Source organism: Taeniopygia guttata, chromosome 9 (genome assembly GCF_048771995.1).
Source record: "Taeniopygia guttata chromosome 9, bTaeGut7.mat, whole genome shotgun sequence".
In the NCBI taxonomy this organism is placed as follows: Eukaryota; Metazoa; Chordata; class Aves; order Passeriformes; family Estrildidae; genus Taeniopygia; species Taeniopygia guttata.
In genome coordinates this window covers 1,991,180-2,012,283 of record NC_133034.1, presented here as the reverse complement: position 1 = coordinate 2,012,283, position 21,104 = coordinate 1,991,180, and the positions used below count along the sequence as shown (strand labels likewise).

General features: G+C 43.7%; 1 protein-coding gene across 1 annotated transcript in view; it reads right to left on the bottom strand.

Moving 5' to 3' along the window:
* The window catches only part of LOC100218614 (glypican-5), a 348,060-nt gene that overhangs the window by 325,976 nt on the left and 980 nt on the right, over window positions 1-21,104 (bottom strand). The window lies entirely within an intron of this gene.

Here is a 21,104-nt window from a genome sequence, read left to right as displayed (position 1 = left end):
CTTGGTAAGGAAACCTAAACCACAGAGTTGTGATGGACACACTCAGGGTCTGTTTGTTCTACACCATGGAATTTGCAGGTTCCAATAAGGATCTGGTACAGACTGCAGGTATTTTCTAAAGCTCCACATATACACATTTTTAGAAGGGAAAGCAAGAAAAATCAGTAGACACCCTCAAAGGACCAAGCTCTGCTCAGAGCCAGCTCCAGGTGACCAACTCACTGAGACCAAACTGCACAAAGAAGCTTCAATAAATCTCCCTCAACAGGGAAAAAAATAACACCACCGAGTTAGCTAAAACATCTCATCTGACTTGAAAATGTTGCTTCCAGTTTATAGCTATTCTTATTTGAAAGTGCAGCTAATTTATAGTCAAGACCAAAGCAATGGTCAAGACCAAAGTAAAATATTTCAATTCACTACATTTTTATACAAGTTTGCAAACAAAGATCAAAATTGTCACAGACTAAGCTGAGTCAGGTCCCATTTTGGAGGTGGATTTGCTCCATACTTCAGTCTAACCTCAAAAATGGGAAACAAGGAACAGTGTGGAGCCCCAAAGCCCGCTGAAGGCCCTGCCAGAAGCAGCAGCAGAAGGGCTGTGCTCGTCACCAGCTGGGCACGCTGGGCCCAGGTTGGAATTAGCTTCTTGGACAGGCTAATTTTAACTTGGATGGGCTCCCTGATCCACTTCACCCCCTGAACACGTTTGTCCTGTCACAAGGAGCTGGGGGTCAGGGAAGGACCTCTGCTCTGAGCTGGCACCAGCAAAGCACCAGTGAAATTAAAATAGAGACTGCAGTCATACACCAAGAGGAGTCTGAGCAGAGGGGCTGGAAACGTCACTCAGATCTGCAGGGCTGAGATGTGATACCCAGAACATTTCTCCTTACAGCTCTGTTACAGCTAGCAATGCAATAGTTGGCTTTCACAATTAAGAGAGAAATATTATGTAGATGTATAGCAATGTTATTGTAATATGTCATTCCATAGTCCTCTTTCCCCCCTTGTAATAGCCAAGACATTTAGAGGAGGCTGGAAGGTACAAGGAAGGGCAGCATAACAACACCTGACCCCCAGTCAGGAATCTCCACCAATGGATGGCAGAGAAAGAGCTGATAACAAAACTTTAAGAGGGACTAAGGAGATAAAAGGCAGAGCATCCATTTTGTACATGAGCCATGTGGCTAGTCACCACAGAGGGCTCCCAGTGCTGTAATTTTTCCTTATTTAGTCCTCTGTTGTAGTATTTGTTAAATTTTAATAAAATTTTACAAAGTGAGCAGTCGTTTCCCACAGCAGCCCCCTGCAGTTTTGTTTGATGGGGCTTTGCAAAGCTCAGACCTGTACCAAGAAAGGTCTGAAATGGCAAGTGCTCTGTGCTGACTCTGTGCTGGCCCTGGCTGGGAGGCAGCCTGTGGGTACCAGAGCTGCCCCTGGCATTGCCCTCTGAACCGAGGCAGACAGGAACCTGCTTCTCCTCATGAAAGCTTCAAGGATACTGATATTTCAGCTGGAACTGCACTCCTGGGCTTCCTCACCCAGCTACCTCCCCCGATGAATGCTCCAGGAGCCTGGGGACTGGGATTTGTTGGTCCAGAGCCAAAATGACACAGAAGGCACTCTTAAATAGAAACAGCACTAAGCCCCTGACAGTACAGGAGCCTGATGTGAAACACAGACACTGAAGGCCCACAAGGAGCAAACTGCACTCTCCTCACAGGACTGTCAGGTCAGTGCTGTCATGCACGCAGCCTGGCAAATTCATTCGCTCCAGTATCAGCCTCAGGGTATCACTTTTAACACAATTATAGAAACCTAATAAAAGGTTTCGCTGCTATACATGCCTGGGTGCCGAGATTAAATTAGAACTCATTAGTAATGTCTTAATGTCTCTAATAACTCTGATACTAATTTTAGTTTATCTCATCTCTTTCATCTTGATGAAAAATACCCTCTCCAATGGGAAGAGGGGAGGAGCAGTGATAGAGAGGTGGCTGAGCCCCCCAGAGACAGAGCACCCCTTTAGCCCTGCTCAGAGCGTGCTGCCCACCAGGCAGGGACACAGCCCCAAGGGCAAATCCTCCCTTCTTTAAGGAATAAAGCCATTCCATACACCAGACAGAAACCACTGCTCCTGCAAGACACAAGTTACCAACAGCATCATCTCAGGATTTCACCCTGCTAATTCCCCTCTAGGACCTGCTTACCAGCTTTCCCCAAGCTGCCCCTCATTCCTAGCTAGCACTTTGGGAGGAACCTCTACCTCAGCCTCCCCCTTAAGGCAGATCTAACTGCCTAAAAGCTTCACCCAGTCAAATTTTAAGCACCTACAAAAATGAACAATACCACAACCTCTCAGAACCCATTTCAGTATTTGATTACACTCATGGTAAAATAAGAAAATTAAAAATTTCTAGATGAAGATTATTTCCCATATTCCAACTCACATCTGTGGTTTTTCAGCATCCAGCTACGTATGAAGCTGACTCCACTTTCTTTATTTTCTCCCAAAAGGTAGCTGAAGACAGCAGTATGGCCTCTCTTAATCTTCCTACAACTGGACAAACCCAGCTCTCTATTCCCATGTGTTCCAGCCCCTGACCATGATGGGAGCCCCCTGCTAGATTAACTTTATGCCACAGATGCAAAGCACCTGCATCCAAGGCACCTCTCTATTTCATTTTCTTATGCATTAATTTACTGACAGAGCAGAACACTTTCAACTCTACATGCTTGGGCTTCAATTCCAAAAGGTTTATAGCTTTCCTAAAACAAATTAAATTTCTGCTTCAGATCAGATGTAATGATTACTCTGCTCATTATGTACATTATTTTTTCATTCAAGTCTTTTTCCCTTGAGTACTTGGCCTGGCTTATTTTTTTAAGTGAGAAAAACTACAGACTTTAAACCCTTACTGTTATTATAAAAAACAGGATAAAGTATCTTGCTCCACTTTGAAAAACAGCCACATTCAGGAGTGCAGGAAAAAAAGTACCTGAGCCTAAAGCATGTGTGTTTTGGAATGCATCAATGATCCCTATTGAAAACTACTGTGCAACCCCAAAGCAATTAATACATGCCAAAGGCATCACCTTCAGACACTTCCCTGTCACAATTATAAATTACTTTAGGTGCTAAATGCACAGAAAACTCTGTATTCTTACCTGACATCCATCTGGCCAGCTCTAACAAAATCAGCTGTGTAGTATTTTGTTGTGTGTTGCTTGGAGAACTTTTTGTTTTAAATCAAAAAGTTTGGGACTTCATTTTGAGCTTTGGTACAAATAAAACCTAATACTCTGGCTATTAAAAGTAGCTGAATCAGTATAATTTCCAAAAAGCAGAGAGGTCTGTTTAGCAAACAAAATTAACTTTTTCCAAAAGCTGCATATATATTCATTTTGTTTGCTGGTCAGCTAGTTTAGTTTAACAGTTTTGTCTTTAAAATGCTGTACACACTGTAAAAGCCACATTCTGAAACCAGAAAGTCAAATTTAATACACACTAACTGTTCTACCTGCACCAACATTTTCAAAGACAGGCTGATTTACTTTTTTAAACAAGCTGAGCCCTCTAATTTCCACTGCAGCGAAGAGTCCTGAGCAAGCACGATCAGAGGGGGAGCTCAGTGCAATCTTTCTTCTGACAGCTTTTGCTTTTGTATTTTGACAAACATTTCAACAGTATTTCCAAACAAAGCTTTAGTCCAAAGCCCAAAATTGTAATGTTGTACAAATATCCTCAAAGGCTCCAAGACTGATTATGCCTTCGCAACACAGAGAAAGGTGCCAAAAGTACGTTGCATTGTGTCTGGCCCAGCTGAACAGGAGCCAACACTTCATCCTTCTTGAGACTCATCTGTCTGGTAGAGCTGCTGCCTCAGCTTGAGGAAAATTCAGCAATTAACCACAAACTAATTCGGGGACGAGGTCAAATCAAATGAAAAAGGAGCTATTTCCACCAAGGGCTCTCCCTGCATGACTTGGGGCATGAGCAGAGCCCACACCAGCACAGCCACATCAAGGAAAAGAAATCCAGCCACTGTAGGCTGCCCCAAGTTTGTGAGGTTGTTTTTTCATGCAGCTCCTGTGCCCCAGCAGTGCTAAAACCATCACCACCTTCACCTGCAAGATTGCTGCCAAGAAACTCATCCTGTGGCCATTCTCACCTAGCAGGGAGAACATCCTTACACCACAGCAAGCAATAAAATGTTTGTGACTAGAAAGACAAGCAAAGTATCTTCAACTCATCAACTCAACATGTGCAGTCAAACAGCTGCTATTTTATGTGTCAGTGTGTAAGATATGGTAGTGACTGTGCTTGAAGTAGTGCCAGGAATTAGCACAAAACTCAACAAGCCAGTGTACCAGTGCTCTGGGACATAAAATAGCAGCTAACTCAATTAACCTGCTCCCTAGGCTAGCAGTAAAAGCCAGGCAAGCTCCAGGGAGCAGAGTCTAAGTCAAACTGAGGTGTCTTTTCTTCCTACCTCAGGTATGCTGGAGCCAGGCCCTCCCACACACATTTTCTGACTAGGCAGAAAGAACTTTCCAATCTAAGTCTTTCTTCTGTTTTGTTAAAACAATGCTACTATCAGCTTTAATATAATGATCACACAGACAAACAGCACATTCAAAGGCCCCTTGAAGGCAAAAAGCTCATGAAATACCAAAGCAGAGCCTGAATTTGTCCCATCCACCTACATGCATACATCCAGCACAAAACTTACAAGTGCAGTTTGGAAAACACAAGTTCTGAAAATTTCCTTTCCCCCATCCCTTCTTTGATGATGCACATTAACAGAGATACTGTTTAATTTGATCAGTAGACTTTGCATTCTCGCTGTTCTTTTGAATACACTGAAACGTGACTGAGGCTATGACCAGATGTGCTATTCCAGTTGAAATAATCAAGCCTAAAAGGTAAATACCTCTTTTATCAAGCACAGCTTAGGTAACTTAACTACTAGCAAGTGTAGCTACTTCCAGCTTTGTCAAGTCAAATAGTTGCATTTGCTCGAGAGCTCTTGAGTAGACAGGGGAAAAAAAAAGCATAAAACCCCACAAAATGGAAGAACCCCTTGATTGCACTGGAATTAAAGCTGCACATCCAAGGGTGGTGGGAACCAGGAGTGGGACAGAAGGGGGACAGCAGGAAGCACTAGATGTCATGGCTCCAGAGAGCTGGCAGCATCAGCAGGTGCCACAGCTTGCAGGACAGCTGGAGACCATCAGGCACCAGCCCTGATCAGCTTCCAGAGCAGGAACTCTTCCAAATACACAGCTCTAAAGGGCAGCATCTGCACGATGAAATGTTGGTAGGCCTGTGCTAGGTGCATTTTGTTTGAGTTTTTTTCCTTTTTTCTCTTCTGTTTCCCTGGTTCTCACTGCTCTTGTACTCTGATTTTTGGTGTAGCTTCCAAAGCACCTTCCATCCTATTCCATAGGTCACTGCCTGGTAGGATTTTCACCTTGGCTTGTGCCCCACAGAATCTGTCTTGTGCCTGGACCTGATGAGCAAAAAAAGCACCTGAGTTCCCTAAACCGAATGTCCCTGCATTCAGTGGAACCTACACAGGCATCAACCAGCACTCCCCTCACTCCTCAAAGCCCTCTCCCATCTATTGACCCTCCCCTGGCCCCTCAGCTCCCCTTCTCCCTGCCTTCCTCCAATTCTTTGCACACCTGTGGGACACCCTGGAGCAGCTGGACACATTTCCACAGCTTCCCTGCAAGGAGGAGCAGCTGCTGCAGGGAGGAACCTCCTCATTCACTCATCCTCACTTTTCCAGGCTGTTCCTTAGAAAGTCTGTCTGTACCTCCAGGAGGCTGAAGGCAAAGAGCTAAAGGCAGCTGTGGTCACTGTTCCTTGCCTTGTGCCTGTTACCAGACCTCTGGCAGGAAGAGTAGGGGATAAAACTCACACACAGAAATAAAAAGTCCTGTAACACATCTACAAAGCACCTACAATTGGAGATTTTCCAGTGTTTCCCAGAACAGCCTGCTTGTCAGTAGGGTGTTGGAAGATGCATCTTTGGCATCAATGCCCAGCAGCCATAATGCCACTGCTGGTAAACAGACTCCTGAGGGAACAAAATTATTGACTCCCACAGTTCACTAACCTCAGAACCAACAAAATTTCAGTTGGAAGGTACAAAATTCTCCTTACAGAATTTCACTCCAAACTCTCAATTGAGCAGCTGAGCAGAGGCTCAGCTTGGTACGTGCAGGAGCAGCAGGCAAGCACTGCCTGCCATGCCCAGGGATTGCACTTGGCCACTCCTCCATGCCTGGCACTTCTTTAGGTGGTGATAAATTCTTTAATGCTGACTACATTTAATAACTTCCCATGAGCCCAGTGCTAAGTGAGATATTCTCTGAATGTGGATCTATGTGGGAGGCAGGCAGCAGGACACTCACTGCTAAAGAGTTTGCTAACTACACACTACATGTAAATTCAAAAGATTTGTGCTCTCAAGGATCCATCCTTTTTGTCCTAGAGTTGATACAAAAGCATGAAGACTGAAGTACATAAAATACATTATAAAACAACTCAGGCTGGTAGAGACCAGTGGATTTCAGCAAGGGCGTTTCTACATTTACAGAAATGCCAACTCCTTCCTCTGTTTTCCTGGGACAACACATGTAACTGAATGCAGAGGTGAGAGAAATATTACAAGAACTTTCATTAATTTAGAGTCTGTTACGACTCATCTTTCATTATGTCCCATCACATTTCAAGCAGTAAATACCATACATTTTCTCCACCACCAACAAAATAAAATCATAAACTCATACAAAATATTTTCTAGATGAGTCTAGTAAACCTTCCTACTCCGTATCATCCCAGAACAACAATGCACCAACAGCTGCATTTCTGCTCTCCAGAGGGGACATCATTTCACTGCCACAGAACTCTGCCTTACCTGAAGAATGAGACACTGAAACCACAAGAGATGGGGAAGACTCAAGTGGAACACAGCTTACAACAAAACTGAATTGTGTTTAAATGAAAGGAGTAGGTTTCTAGCCCTGTACAGTTAGGAAAAAAGCACCTTATGAATGTAAATCACACAAGCTGCCTATTTAGTCCTACAGGGAGGACATAAAATTTTTTATGACAGTCGTGAATCACCTCATTCATCTCAACTTCAAACCCTAATGATAATTCAGATGTTAGTAACTGTTTTACCAACTTTTTAATACAAACTACTTCCTAACACACTTTACCTGCTGTGGTAAGATCCATATAAGGTGGCAAAGCACAGAAAATTTCAAAGATATTGACAGGGACACAATAAAATGTGTTTCCTATTCCTCTTCATTTTATCTGTCAACGTAAAAATCTGTAAAGAAGGTTAGACTGGAAGAAGAAACAAAAGCAAAGATAAATCTAAAGGAACCAAGGGACTATTGGACATTTGGGCCACAGCCTAAGAAAGAGAAATTACAAGAACAGTATTTAAAAGGAAAGGAATAGCAACTCCTCAATAATCCCATTCCTCCCAAAACTTGAGTACTTCTGTTTTTGCTATCTCACTTGAAAGCCACACATGAAGACAAGTGCTTAGCTACCTATTTTCTCTTCTTTAAAAATAAATACTAGTCTTGCCCAAGTATTAATTTTACAGCCCAAGTCCTACTGTTTTCAATGAGTTTGCCCTGTAAGCCTGTAACTTCATTTCTGTGTATGACTTCAGAATGAGAAATGGCTGATTTAGATCAGTTTTTACCAGCATTTGAACATATTTCTTTAGGATCCCATTCTCACATTCGTTATTTATTTTTAGGGAGAAGAAAGAGGAAAACTATAAAAACCCAGGTGAAATACCCAAGAATTTTAAGGAAAGCATCCTGCCCTCTTGATACTATTTACACAAAAGGAAGAACTGAACCAAAAGCAGCTGCTTACTAGACACGACACCCCTCACCAGGGCCAATTCCTCAACTTCATCACCCATGACACAGTAATTAATTAAAACAGGCTGCAGCAAGACTCCAGCATCACAAGGTCTCTGCACCTCGTTCCCTTTCTGTGGTTCCTTAGGCAGACAATGCCACTGCTGTCACTGCTGGAATTTGTCACTAACTGCAATTTGATGCCACAAATTGGACCCACAAGCATTGGGAGGCATCCCACAGCAGGAGAGTCAGGAAAGAGCACAGCACATGTGACAGTAACTGCAGAGGAACACTCATTCAGCAGAACCATGCAGAGAAACCAGCTGACAGCCCCACAGGTCACCTACAAGACACCGGGAGCCTGTTTCTGATGGTCTAGGCTCAGCTTAGATTTATGCTCAGATCACTTCTACCACTCCAGACCACGTGTGTAGGAAAGAGGAAAGGTAAAAATATCAGAGGGCTTGGTTCAGCACCCCTGATGTCAATGGAGACACCCCGTGGCATCAAGTCTTACAAAATACAAGGAAATACAGTCAGACACAGTGCTGTGCTGGGCTTCATGTGGGGATTTGGCAGCTTGAGACTAACACAGCTCTGTACCCAGAGAACTTTGGGTCAAACTCTTGAGTAGATCCTGGAACAGGGATCACAGCCAGGAAACCTGAGAAAAGCTGCCCTTAGTAAGAAAAATCAAAATTAAGAGAAAATTGAACCTACAAAGAATTATGATTTAGAAATGCTTTAATTACCTTCGAGTAACTTGCATTTGATTTCAGACAAGTGCTTGTGATTTTTAGCTGCATGCATTCAAAGAAAACCAGTGGAAGGTCAAGCAGCCAAAACCCCATCATGGAGTTGGTGACAGCATTCATGGGTCTAAAGCAGCAAGGGCCCACTAGCAAAGTTCATCTAACCCCCATGAAACGAATGCCACAACAGTATTACCCCTTAGGCACATGGCAGTGCTTAGGATGGGACTGGCCTTCTCCCCTTTCTCATTTGTTTTGGCATTGCTTTGTTCTGCCTGTCTGGCCTTGGAGGATGTTCTGATGGTAGCAGGAGCAGATCATGAACAAAGAACTGGAGAATTACAGACAGCCCACGGTGAAATATCACCTGAAGGGGCCATGCCCTGATTTCTGGGTACCAGTCACAGCCCTAAACTGGAAAACAGCCAAGCTCACTGCACAGGACACCACATTCCACCAGTCTCTGCAGGACCCCAGCAGTGTGTTTAGCAGGAAAACCTGGATCTTTCTGGGACTCCTTGAGCCAGGATAATGGATTCTGAAACAGATGCTGTTTCCCAAAGGCTGAGGGGAGGCACATAGATGTTCTAAAAGCCTGTAAGCTGAGACCACAGACAACTTTCAAAACTGAGTGTGGAAACCCCTGACGGGCTCCTACATGCGGCAATACTAAAATACATGTTTGACCTTAGGCCAGACCCTTAGGCTCTACACTTTGTTTCAGACATGGAAAAGAGGAAGATCTCGATTCCATTAGTTTGCTCAGACTAGTAAGCAATTCTTAGTGGAGAGTGCCCTCTGCTATGTGGATTTCAGTCTTTTCCTAAGACCTGCTTTTGATTTGGCTGCTGTGCACCTGTTATATAAATTAAGAAATCATGTTTCTCCCCTGACATCACTCCACCAAGGCACCTCCACAGCACATTGAACTGATTATCCTTCCCTCCTTGCTCGTGCTGCTGCACTCAGAAGTGCCAGCACTCCTGGAGCTCTGGGTGGGCAGCACAGCCATGGTGTCACAGAGCTGGACACGGGGACAGGCAGTGCTGGCCCCGCTCAGTCCGCCTTTGGGAACGCCAGGGTGGGCAGGGGATGGCAGCCACTGAGCCCCAGCAGCCAGGCTGCCACAAGCTGGCCCCAGGCAGCCCTTGCTGCTCAGCTCATGTTTTGGCACCTGTGATAGTGACTTAGAACAAACTTTCCAAATCTAAGCCAACAGCGCTGCCAACAAATGACACTGACGCTTTTCATCCCAGCTGGGGTTTGTTTCTATCAGAGGAGGCACAGCAGCTCTGTTACCAGCAAGGGGGAAGCTCCCAGTAAGCTTCAGATCCCAAGCAGGTACAGCCAAACCACAGCTGCTTTTTGGGGAATGCAAATGTTTAGATTTCCTGACATATCTAAAGCAAACCAGATTAGAAAAGAATAAATTTGATTATTACAGCTTGAAACTGAAAACGCAATGCTTTAGCCAAATACAACTTTAGGCTGCTCTGAATGGTAACAGATATATTTTTTCCAAAACTTCAAAACTAAGATTAGGAGATTAAAGCCAAGTCTTCTCTGAGCAGAAGTTTGAAAGCCTTTCTCTGAGAGCTGCAGTTCCAATTCCTTTTTTTTTAAGCCCTAGTCTGTTTTGGGAAGCCAGTGGTTCTTCTACATATAATTTGTTCTCTTGCCTTCACACTCATTACACCACTCCTTTTAACCACCCATGTAAAAAGAGAAGGAACACTGCACTTCTCAAAGCTGGATCTTGTTGGGAGTTGCAGGGAGGGAACATTTTCACCACCATCACAGGACAACCATGTAAACCCCTGGGTGCTGTTCCCCAAATATTACTTAACAAGCCCCTGCTTCCAAAAACATCACTCCAGCCTTCCAGTTCCCACTTTTTTGTGTTTCCTTATGGAAGCACAATGGAGCAGGAGCACAGGACATTATGGTTTGAGATTGGATTAGAAGGATGGAGCACCTCACCTACAATGACAGCCTGAGTGAACTGCAATTGTTTAGCCTGCAGAAGGGAAGGGTTCAGGGTGATCTGATTACAGCCTTCCAGTACCTGAGAGGAACCTACCAAAACTCTGCAGAGGAATTATTGCCAAGAGTATGGAGTTACAGGACAAGGGGGAGCAGATTCAAACTCAGAGTAGGCTTACATTTGGTATTAGGAAGAAATTCTCTGCTGTGTGGGTGGTGAGGCCCTGGCACAGGTTACCCAGAGAAGTTATGAATGTTCCATCCTTGGAAGTGTTCAAAGCCAGGCTGGACAGGGCTTGGAGCAATCTGGTCTAGTGGAAAGTGTCCCTGGGTTGGAACAAGATATCTTTAGGGTCCCTTCCAACCCAAACCATTCCATGATTTCACCCTCTGAGAGACTCCCAGGACAAGCCATGTAAAGCCCAGCCACGCAGCATTCTGCAGACAGACAGACATGCTTTGAGGAGGCAAGACACAAGCTCTTTCTCAGCCACAAAGAATAACCTCCCTACATCAGTAAAAATAAAACATTGCTCAAGAATGAATACCCTAAAACAGTGAAACACCGACAAACAGAGGGTTCAGGACCAGAGCTCCCCTCAACCTGAAAAATTAGATACTTAGACTTGCTGTGGAAATCCCATGTCTACTTGCAAGACTTAAAATTTTAATCAATGTCTTCTGATTTCAGTAGCCTAATTGCCACTTCACCTACACAGCTGCAATACAGTGAACTAGCTACCACCAGCAAAATCTAGGGTGGATATTTTATTTAAGTTAGGAGCAAATGCTCCACATGTCTTCAGATCTCTCCATGCTGCCTTTCTGCAACAACGCAGTTCCCCACCAGCAGTCTTGCAACTCGACTGCTGCTCAAAGTTTGATCACTTGGGAACTGATTTTTCTGCATGCTCCCATCTACCACTACACAGCAAATCTGTGAATTTGTTATTTTGCCTTCCTGACCATGGAATTTTATATCCCCACGCTCTATGTTTGCTCCTTCTTCACAATACTCAAACTTATAGAGGAGGAAGAAACCTATTCTTAGGGCTCAAATACCAAGTTATAATCCTTAATGAGTCACCACATCTGGAATTCACTTCATTCATTCCAGGTGCATGGGACCCAAATTTAGTTTAGATTCATTTACACCAACAAGCTTATTGCTCTGGGACCAGTGCAAAAGCACAGAGCATCGTTTCAGAGCAGAACAAACCACAGCAGTTGTCATTTGAGTGTTACTGCAAAGAGGAAGGTCCTAAGAATAGGATAATGCTGTATTTTAGCAAGGAAGAGCTAGGTTTTGCATTAGGAAAAAACCTATGCAGTAGGGTAATTAAGCACTGGAACAAACAGACAAAAAAGGCTGTGATCTTCTCTCACTGATTTAAACAGTTTGTTCTGGCCACAAGTAGAGGGAATGGAGCAGATGATCACTTCAGGTCTCTTTCAGTATTATTTTCTGTTATAATCTTTCAGCAGCTCTCAGCAGTGTATTTTTCTAATTACATCCAGTTTTCAACAGATTAGTCTCCCTGTATTCACATTTCCTAGCACAAACACCCAGAGCAAGCTGTTCCTGGACACCAGCTCCTTTGGCACTATGTTGCTGTACCTTTTGTGAGGATTTGGCCCTTAAGATCTCTCAAGAGTAGAGCTTTAATTTCACAGCACGGATCTTGCTCATTTTACTCCATATTTACCAAGAACAAAGGGAAGACTATGCAAATGCCCTGCTACTTAGACCTGAACAAAGTGGAAGCAAACATGTAGATGTGAATGGGAGACATAATGGTAGGGAAAAAAGCAGCCCTTTTCAAAAGTGAAATGACTTTGTCAGGGTCCCTTTGCACTACGTGCATGGATGATTTGTGACAAAACAAAAAAGTGCCAGCCTAGCACGTCACCCATGTCAGAGATTAGAGCACTTCAAAACCTTCAGTAGTTCAAGCACTCGCTGGAACTTGAAAGGCTTTCTTAGGCAGTGCTGAGCTTCTTTATGGCTTTTACACGACTTTGATGCGCACCTAAGAGTGAGGAATCTTAATCTGAAAGTCTTCTATGGAAACACCCATTTTCAACAATAAATCAGAAAATCTCATCACCCTGATGAACGCCGAGTCAAATGTTTGCACAAGTGTTTTTGCCAGAAGTTAAAGATTTGGAGTCACTGTTTTGAGACCCAAATAAGAACCCTGAATTTCCAAGCACTTTGTTACTCTCAAAAGCTTCTACAATAACGGCACTGATGTAGTATTTCTGATCACTGACAAAGTATGGTGTGTAAGGAAGTAGGTGCTTATGCAAGTGTCACTTTCTCCCCCATTCTCACTCCCTCTTCAAAGCAAAGATTTGAAGTTTTTCCTAAAGTTAAGGGATCTGGGGAAACACAGGCAGTTTCTCCTGTGTTACAAAACCTCTGAGTGCAAACATGGACATGTAAACATCAGCTTCATTTCCCCCCTCACTATACACCCTTAACCCCTAGGAGCATTAATGAGAATTATACATGCATAACGAGCACAGAATAGTCCCCTTATGAATAGGGGCCTTGTTGGAACAATGAATACATTTAACCATTAACATCTAGGGATGTGCCCAACTATCCAATTTAACTAGCTGCCAAACAAAGCTACCATGACCTAGCTGATATTGTCAGGTTTGCAACTGCAGCTCTGTGAAATTTGTCTCTCATTTGTTCTGAAGGAGGTGACAGTGCTTGGCGTGGGGGCTCTGTCACAGGGAGCTCCTCGCAGGAGGATGGGCTCCAGAACCCTGGCACATCCACCATCTGAGGGAAGAACTCTGCAGAGGCAGAGACCATGACCCCAGGAAGCAAGCAGAGGCATCAGAAGATCAAAAACAATATATATATAAAATTTAAGTACATATATGCTGGCCATCAGCATTAACAGACCCTCAGTAAGAGCAGAGAAAGGCAGAATATGGCACAGAATCACATAAAGTAGGCTGAGAATTACATTTCAAAAGAAAAGAGTGGAAAGACAAGTTCTAGGTGAATAATTTTGTCCTCTACAGGTCTGAAATTCCTGTGCAATTGCCTATTACACTTGCTCTTTATTTCTATATTTTAGCTATCAAAATGCAAGCCAGAACCTGAGGATATGTATCAATGATACCCTCCTGAGACTTCAGAGCCCACAAAATAAATGTAATGGTATCATCTGTGATACTCAAAATTCCTCCATTGTTTTAATCTCTTTCTGCATTCTTCCAGCTTGTGCTGTGAAATTTCACAAGTTAAAACTTTACTCATTATTCATGCATGTATGAATACACTAAGAAGGTAATTAATAACCCTCCTTTAAAACTGATGTACTGAAAAGACTAAGATAGATAGATTTATTCTACTGGAGGTGCATGCATAGTGTGCATCCATAAGAAAAGGCAAGGTTGTGATTGCTCCATCATAAATCATTTGTGTAACACTGCTGAGCTGCTTGGTGCTGTGCAATGGCACAGAGCCCCAAGAGGGTCCAGGACAGGCAAGCAATCCATAACTCACCTGTCAGACTGCCAGGGTCAGCCTCTGGGCAGCAGCTTGGGCAGAAGGGAGCACTGCTGACCCAGGGTTTCCTCTGGCTGCCACCCCACCAAGCTGTGGAGCTTCCCCTGCCATCAGGTACCACGAGACCACTGGACTCAGCATGGAATTAGCAAAGCCACCTGAGATTCACTTCACATCCCAAAACAGGGAGGCAAACGTGCTCTTTAGGTTCTTCTACAGGGTGGTCTGCCAGACCAGTGTTGCTGCAGCAGCTCAGACACAAAGGGCTCGTGGTGTCATCATCAGCAGCGCCATAAAGAATATTTATCTGATGGAAGGGACAAAATGCAGCCATAAAAAATTGTCAGAGCAGGTTGGCACAGTCCTGCTACAGCTACTCCACATACAGCACAGGCAGTTCTTCTCCAGACTAGGCTCAGTCCCCAGCACACCTGGATCTACAGATCACTGGGTCAGGAAGGACACAAAACAAGGAAAAATCCTTGGGGAAAAACCACAAAATCTTGTCCTCCTCAGTCTGCGCTACGGAATCCTGTGTGCAGTTTCAAGCTCTTAGCTTGAAGCTCTGGTTATTTTTGTACATCTAAACAGAAGATACTGTGCAGAAATATTTTGTGTTTTACCATCAAATAATATACTGCCTTGAAACACTAAATCCTAACTGCTTAGCAGAAGATTTAAACAGGCTTGCCTCCCTATCTTATTCTACCCCTAGGACAAATCATTACATATTAGCTAGGTGCTTTATTTCATCCATTTATACTGCTCAGAAGTTCTTTGTATGTGAACAATGCAAATACCTTTACATATATCTTCATGGATATGATGATGAACCTATCATCCTAAATACTGATACCTAATCAACAGATCGATACACTCCACATAAATTTTGTCCCGGGCCTGGCTGCTGTCTGGGAATTGACTCTGATCCATCAAAATTAGTATTTTCCCCTAGAAGAAAAAGCTATGCTCTAAACTGGTATGTGATGAGCATGCATTTGAACTATTATTAAACATATGCCTCTTTATCATGTCGTTTTATGCTTTCATGGGACAAAGATTCAATTTCAAAGACTTTACAGCATCTGGAACTCTAGCTCTAGTTTTATACAATTTAAAAGCAAAACCATTTCACCACCCAAGGTGCATTTCACACATATCCTTGCTTTTTACTGATCCTCAGGCTATGACATTTTTCATAATTAATCGTTATGAAAGCTCTTATTTATTTTGATGTATTTATTTTATTGATTTATATAGCGATTATTGTGCCAACTCTTTTCCACTTACCACATTAGTGCCTTTTCATTAAGAGTGCCCTTTGGTTAAGAGCTGTCTGCTCAGACCTGCCACACTGGCATGGGGATGTAGGAACATTATTCTTCTATTATTTTCTGATAACAATCTGGTAGCAAAACTTCACTGGCACATAAGGTATTGCAGAGGCAGCTTTTGGGAGCCACCAGTATTTCAGGATGAGTCCTTTCCTACTAAGAAAGTTTTTCATCCCAAGGTCCAGTTCAACTCCAGAAGCACCAGATCTTGAGCAGACTATTAAAAACAAAAATCGCTACACACTCTTTTCAGCAGAGAATTCTCCAAGAATGAACAGACCATGTGAATTGCAGCAATATCTGACTCAGTCTGACAAGAAGATTGTGTGCTGGGGGAGAGTAGGCTCTCTGCTGACTCTTGGATACCTTCCCAAGACATTTACAGGAAAGGCTGATTTGAGTAACTAAGTCATTTTTCTTCTCACCTGGACCAAATGCACATGCAAGTCACCAAGGACAACGATCTTGGGGCTCATGGATATGAAAACTACAGGTTTCCATCTGGCAGTGGAACGGCAATTCCGTCTTTATGAGGCATTAAGTCAGTTAAACACATTTTTTCTGCCTATAGATTACTCCCAAGAGGGCATTACAGAGTGGGCAGCTGGTCCTGCGTCAAGCAGAAATTTAAGACATGGGAAAAGAAGGGGAAAAAAGATGTTACTGCTGGCGAGATCTTGCCTGTATCCACAGTCATGATCAGCTTCAAGTTAACATTTCTGGTGACAGTCAGAGCCTGAAGAGTGCTATAAGATCCTGAAAAGATTAATGAAGGAAGGATCCTTACTCCAGAGGAGCTGCAGACTGCAAAAGCAAAGCTTTCCTTCAACAGCTATTTCAGCAGGCACAGACCACAGCCCCTGACTGGATGAGAGAGGTGAAGGAAGGACAGCTTTCAGGTTCAGCTTCCAGCTCAGAAATGAACTAACTTCTAGCCTTTTCCCTCACCTGAGGAAAGAATTAAGTGAAAGTCAGACTGAAGAAGTGAAGGTAGGTATAGCTCAGTGGTAATTTTTCTAGCTACAATCTACCACCTTTTCATGGTGGGTTTTCAGCAATACTTACAGTAATATATCACTATATAGCCTGTAGGCAGGGAAACTGAGGCACAACTGTTCTGTGTTACTCAGGAACAAAGATGGGAATAGAATCCATCTCAGCTTGGACCAGCCCACCCACTCCAAAAGGTATCTCACCCCTTTGTGATATAAATCACCAAGAAACCTGTGTGCCCATAAATAAGCAAATACAAAGTGTAACAGGAAAAACACCTTCCAACAAGCTGCAAGGTAACGCCAAAGACATTTCAAACTTGGATAACAATCAGATTTGCCAAAAAGAAACAGGAACCTCATGGAAACAGGACTTTTTGTTGTGCCTTTTTTAACAATCATAACTACCCTATATAGTTCCTCTGCACAAACAGAACCGTGCTCATCCAGCAGTGTCTCCTCTCAGATGTACCCTTCCTCCACGCTGCTCAAGGCAGTCCCACACAACTACATGTGCAGGTGGACAGAATGCCCAACTGCAGCTCACACTAGAGGATTTTAGTCTCTCATTCTGATGGGGAAAAAGCTTCCCAGAGCCAATACAGCAAGTCCATGTCTTCCCTGACACACAGCAGACACTGACACAAATGTCTTCCTGCACTCCACCTTCACCAGGGGAACCTCGCTGTTCTCATCAGGGAGGCAGAAAAGCTGAGCAGTAATAAAAGAAAAACAGGAAAAAAGTGTGGCACGCCTCACTTCATAAAAAAATGGGCAATTTAATAGATATTCTTGGACATATACAAAATAGAGATCTAGCTCATGCTCCTTTCTCAACACACATAGGAGCTGTGCCACAGACTGAGTTGGAAGAGATTCAGAGATGCTGCACCACATACAGCAAGAGGCTTCTGGTGGGAATCTAGGACTTGTCTGTCATTATTCAGAAAGTAAAAGAGCTTTAATGCATAAATTGTTAATGCATGTCCAGCTCTACAATAAAATTCAATATATACACAGTAATGAACACTCCTGCTGATTTAAGGTGCAGGATGACATAGGAGAAAAAAACCAGGTTTTACTAGAATAAAACCTGCCCTTCAGAAGCAAGTTCCTGAGCACAGCCTGGGCATCTTCTGCACTCTTTGTAAATCAGTAGTACAACAAGATAAAGCTAACTATCCCTTTGATAGTTTTCTACAAGATGATTATTTATAAGGTTAAGAGTTCCTAAAATTCTTTCACAAATCACATCTTTACCATGCTTCTCAGAAACCAGCCCAATTCTTCTTACTTACCATATGTTTACAGAATGGGTTTCTGCATGCTCAGACACTAGTCAACAAGCCAGAAGAACTGAGCATATGTGAATGAGTAGGATGTTCTGGTGGTTACATGATTACCCAAGGAATCACAAGAGAACTTTTATTCTGCTTCTGCTACCATTCACAGCCTGAATGTGGTCACAGCACATCACAGACTCCAGTTGGGTTCAACCAGTTGTCCTCCTGAAAGCTTGGAAAGCAGTGACAGGCAGGCACCACCATGCCCCACGTCCCAGAAAAGCCTGGGAGTGTCGGGAACCCTGGCAGAGCCGTGCCAGGGCGCAGAGAGGCTGTAACACAACCCAGGCTGCAGGGCACCATTCCAGACGGGGCAGCACGCCTCAGGTTGGAGCTATCCAGACTCCCTGGAACCAAAGGCTTAGTCCCTTGGCAGAATTAACACTGCCCTCCAGCCTTGGAGACAGCTTAGAATCCTCTCTCATCAAACTGTCAACCAAGGAGCTCCTACAAAAACATGCCAGCTCAGCCTGTGATAATCAAAGTACACATATTACCTCATTTCTCAGCCTGAGGAAGGCACAAAATGCCCTTCCTGTGGATCACAGCCAAGGCAGGAGTACCTTTACCCGACCAATCTTTGCTATTTGCAGCAAATTACCCTTGAAACATTCCATTTGTTCCAAAAAAAGTAGGGTACCAGAGAGAAGCACAGATTGCACCAGAGGAGAGGGGAGTCTTGCAGACAGACCAAGCAGATCTGCCATTTGAAAATGCCTGCAGTTTGGATGTCTTACCCATCCCATACCTAAACATGTGCATAGCCCTGCACTCATCAATGGACTAGACTTCACAGTAGAAAAATATCTCATGTCTTTTGGGAGGAAGCTGTGGAAGAGAAATTTTAAAGAAAACTCCTGCTCATCTCTAAGAGCTCATTCAGGTGACGATTTTCAGGCAGGTTGCTGCCAGATCCACGTCACACCTTAAGAGCAAAAGCCCTTTTTTATTTTTCCACAGGAGTCTTCCTCCTTCCCTTGCCACTGCATGTTATCCAGGAGGCTGGCAGGTCCTGCCCAAACTCTCCACCTCACTGCAGGCCATGCTGACAGCCCTCCCCACCACCGAGCAGTCTCAGGAACCTGGCTGCAGACCAGCTGAGCACAGGGATGCAGCTCCCAGCACACCAGTCCCTGTCAGGTCAGGCTCCACTGCTGTATCCCAGATCCAGCTGACAGCTTCAGCACTGCAACCACAGCGAATGCCACAGGAGGGGGTAGGCTACTAATTCTGCCAAGCATTTCATTTGATTCCAGGTGAAATGGGCACCACCATAAGAGGAGACAGAAAATTTACACCTGTCAGTCCCTCCCCGGGCCCTGGGTTGGGCTTCTCTCCTTGACTGAACTGCTGGTTTTCCTGAAGGGTTTAAGAACCCAATATCATTAAGACTGTAACCTCTACCAGATTTGTTGTATTAGCCTATAAATACTGGCTTGAGATTAGCCAAAGGCTTTCAACATTGGTGACTTGAAAATATCTAGTACACAGACAAGACTGCAAAAGTTTCCTTTTTAGAGACAAGCCCAAACCCACATGCAGGTGACTGAGGAGCACCCCAGGGCAGGGCAGGGCTGGTCCATGCGAGCAGAAGTGAGCAGCAAAGCTCCTGGCACTTGACCCAGGCTCAATTCAGCCCAGCACGCTGCTCCCCAGCGCCAGCCCCAGCTGCCCACCACTCTTCCACTTTAGCTGACATCCAACATCTCTAGGGGATGAGCTTCAACATTTGTGTGGCATTAAAATGCGAAATAAAATGAGCCCCAGTGTCAGGAGAAATTGTGTGTATGTTAAGGTATATTCGCTGATAACAGCTGCCCATGAAAATGCTGGAAAACACTTCAGTGTTTAATTAAGAGGGCACAAGACAGGAGGCATTACTGCCCAGGAAGGGATCATTAAAGCACACCAGCTTTGGTGGAGCAGAGTGATACTCAAGGAACAGGGAAGATCAATATGCACCACTTGTCCTCAGCTCTGCTGCAACCCTCTTCAAAGGAAACCTCTATGAGCTAAAATTTAAAAGCATTTTATCATCCTGCTCTCCTGCCATTTCTTTTCTGAGAGCTTGTTACTCAACAGGGAAGTTGGATAGGACACAAGAAGCCAATGAAACCTGTCCACAGCAGTAGGGTTGGAATTAAATGAGCTTTAAGGTCCCTCCCAATCCAAATCATTCCATTCAATGTTTCCAATCATTCTGTGATTCTCTTCAGCATAACAGGACCTACACCTTCCTTCTGAAAACACACAACTTTTTGTGAAAGTTTCCTCTACAGCACTAGAGTTTTATAGATAATGTAAATCCCTCAATTTAAAGCTGGAGAAGCTTCTTCCAAGAAGAGCTCAGGAGAGAGGGTTAAGCTTGCATAAAAATGGATGAAAAGCCTTGTTTTGCCTCTCTTTCACCTCTCCAAAACAACCACAATCTGATGCCTCTGTCAGCAAAGAACAGTAAAACCCAGCTTCAAAATGCCATTCCTGCAAATCTCTTCTTGCCAGAAAATGACAAATGATTCCTCCTCCACAGGTAACTCTACACCCTTGTGCCATCTCAACTACTTCATGCAAAGTGAAGATCGCCAGCACTCTGCAATCGATTACAGCCACAAGAGATCAGGCCAATGTCCTATCAAATTTAATCCCCAAGACAGAAATCCATGCCAGAAAACATATCCAAAACTCATCTAAGAAGTCTTTCTATCAAACTCCACAGGCTTTGAATTGAACTGCTCTCAAAAAAAAAAAAAAAAAAAATTAAAAATAATAAAACAACTACCCAAATTGAAACTTGTACCACCACACACCTCTAGTCAATTGCAGTGGCATTAGGTAGCTAGAAACTGTGTGAGGAGATTGACATTCTCTTTTTTATTTCAATGCCTGTAAACATTGTCTTTAAACAGATTCACTAAATTGTTTACATGGAAAATATGCAAAAGTGAGGAATGTGACTTCATTATCTAGATTATGATACATTCATAAGAGTTTAATTACGAAGTGCTTCATCCAATTACCAGGTTAGTTGTAGAATATACAATTTTAAAAGCCTATTCTTTTTATCTGTGTGTTACGTTCCCCTTTCAGTGCTGCCAGGCATTGTTCCGAGAAGGCAAAACGGAGCAACGCTGCTCATCAACTTTCACAAGTGCTGCAGACTTACTGCTTAACTAATGCTTAACCAAGTTCTGCTGGCTGTGTCCCTCCAAGGTGTCACCTCTGCCTTTCCCTTTGACAGCGCAAGATGAGTTCCCGAATCAGAA